At 69.5% G+C, this 2,500-nt stretch overlaps 1 non-coding gene across 1 annotated transcript; it reads right to left on the bottom strand.

The window, feature by feature from the left end:
- Nucleotides 1-358: 358 nt before the first annotated feature.
- LOC129133460 (5.8S ribosomal RNA) lies at nt 359-511 on the bottom strand. Its single transcript, XR_008535998.2, has one exon. It is a non-coding gene; the product is annotated as a 5.8S ribosomal RNA (ribosomal RNA).
- Between the last annotated feature and the right edge of the window lie 1,989 nt (nt 512-2,500).

A 2,500-nucleotide genomic window follows, 5' to 3' on the forward strand; every position in this document is an offset into this window, starting at 1 on the left:
CCGCATCCACGGCACGGTCCCGGCGAGGACGAGCTCCACCCCAGCGGCTTGCTCCGGGAGCGGGGAGCAACGGAGTGCTCCCCGAGTCTGCATTTAGGGGGACGAAGGCCCTGCACGGCAACGACGACGACTGCGATGACGACGACTGCGACGACAACGACGCCTGCCGGGCCGCAGTGAAGGGATCGAGGCCTCCTAGGGAAACGCTTCCCTCACCGAACCCCTGACTGCCTTCCCTCGGGCACCAGTGGGACGCCGCTGCTGCCACCACCACCGCCGCCCGCTGCGGGCAATGGGCCAGAGAGGCAACCCCAGCCGTGCCACTAGCGTGGCCCCCGGATGGCTATTGATCATCAAGCGATCCTCAGACAGGCGTAGCCCCGGGAGGAATCCGGGGCTGCACGTGCCTTCGAATGGTCAATGGTCAATGTGTCCTGCAATTCACATTAATTCTCGCAGCTAGCTGCATTCTTCATCGACGCACGAGCCGAGTGATCTACCGCTAAGAGTTGTCTGGCTTTCAGGCACTGCTCATGCCAAGCGGTCCCTTTTTTTGTTACTCTGGGGCCGAGGACGCGGGGGTGCGCGCCTGGCTTTGACCGTACGAGCACACAGAAACAGAAGGGGGAATAAAAACCAACTGGAGCAACCCACGCTTCGAAGGCCGGCCAAGAGTTGGGGGAGCCCGCGCTCCTCACCGCCTCCCCCGTGAGGGGTTACGCTGACCTCACAAATGCCGTCCTTCGGAGGCGGACCAGGCACCCGGGCTCGGCCCAGCTCCACGCAGAGGGCCACGCGGCACGCGCTGGAATGCGGGAGGGCACGGCAGCCCGCCCGCGTCTCACTTTCACGGGATGACACGCACAAAACACACGGCATACGGCTGGGGGCACGCGGCCATCAGCCCCCACACACAGCGGCTCTCCCTTGGCCCCCGACGCCGCAGGCCTCACGGAGTGCCGCTGCAACACTGCGCGGCCGGCTTATCTCTTTCCCCACTGCACGGCCTTTTCCTGGCTCGAGACGGCACGCGACGATGACCAGCCCCTGCCGGCATGCCTCCTGTGGGACTGCTCCCCTGCCGGATGGGTGAGAGACCGGTGGATGCGCTCTGCCGCCAGCCCCGGAGGCAGGCGCCACCAAGAGCCAAGCTGGCATAGCCAGGGCCCAAGGCCTGCCGGACGGCAGACCCCACCGCCACCGGGGCCGCACTCCCAGGACCGCCACCGCCACGTCTCACCGCCGGGGCCCCTTACCTCGGGCACGCACCCGGCAGAAGGCAGGACGGCGCTGAGCTGGGGTGCAAGGCCTGCGCTCCTCATTTGCACGCAGAGACCAGGCGGGGAGAAGCACCCCCGTGGCTGCCCTGCGCGCCTTCCTGCGGCCCACACGCGGCTGGGAAGGGCGATGGAGGATGCGACGAGCGGGGCCCGGGACGGGACCGCCGCCGGCTGACGGCGGGCGCCTTCGGGCTGACTGTCCCCGCAGGGAGGGGACACCCGTCAAGCGGCGCTGCAGCCGCACGGCACGGGATCGCCTGCACTCACGGGCCTCCGCCGCCGGAGGGCCCACTGAGCGCTCGCCCCCACCAGCAGGCGGGCAGTCGAGCCAGGGGACGGCTGGCGGACAACGGCGCTGCCGGTGCGCGTTCGAGGAGAAAAGGCTCCTTGAAGAGAGGAGAGGTGCCGGATGCAGCGCCGCGCATGCCAGAGACCGCGGCGGCGGGTTGAGGAGAGAGAGCGCGGGTGGGCCCCAGGGGCCGCGACCCCGCGGCTGAGGAAGGGCAGAGAGGGCGCGCTCTCTGCCGGTGTCGCCCATTACGGTGAGGCGAGCGGGTCAGCCCCCATGGGCCATGGAGGGGGGGGGCAGGGCGCCCCTCCCCAGCGCGGCATGATTTACCCCCGTGGCGCGGGCGGGACAACGACAGCGACGGACAAGCGCAGCCGGTGGCAACGGGACAACCACTGCAGGGGATCGGTGGGAGTAGCTGCTCCCCACCCCTGAGTGGCACCCCGCATGGCCACGGCCCAGTATGCCTGCTGCCACCACCACCAGCACCACAGCCACCACGGCGGGCCACGCTGAGCCGCCCGAGTCTTTAAACCGCCGCCTGCCCCCGCTGGCCCCTTTCGGCAAACCCATAGCGTTTGACGACGCCGAGGGAAAAAAACTGGGGGGACCGCCGAGGCGCGGAGCACTAGGTACCTGGCCCTGGGGCGAGGGAAACGACCTGCATGGCCCCACTGGGGTGCTTCCCCTGCTGCTGCCTTTGGGGGAGCGTCCACCGGCAGGGGCGCGCCCGACATCTGCTGCCACCACTGCCACATCCTTCTCGGGGCCCGGGGTTTCCCTCAGTAGCCCGGCGCTGCACGCCCAAGAGGACCGTCGTGGCTCGGGCCACCCCGCCACCCAGCTCCCTTGCCCTTGCCACCTCGGCCGCCAACTGGTGCCACAGCCGGATGGCCGGCCGTCGCTCGAGGGGCGCAGCAGCAATGGAAGG

The sequence above is a fragment of the Agelaius phoeniceus genome, chromosome 7 (genome assembly GCF_051311805.1).
Source record: "Agelaius phoeniceus isolate bAgePho1 chromosome 7, bAgePho1.hap1, whole genome shotgun sequence".
Classification (NCBI taxonomy): domain Eukaryota; kingdom Metazoa; phylum Chordata; class Aves; order Passeriformes; family Icteridae; genus Agelaius; species Agelaius phoeniceus.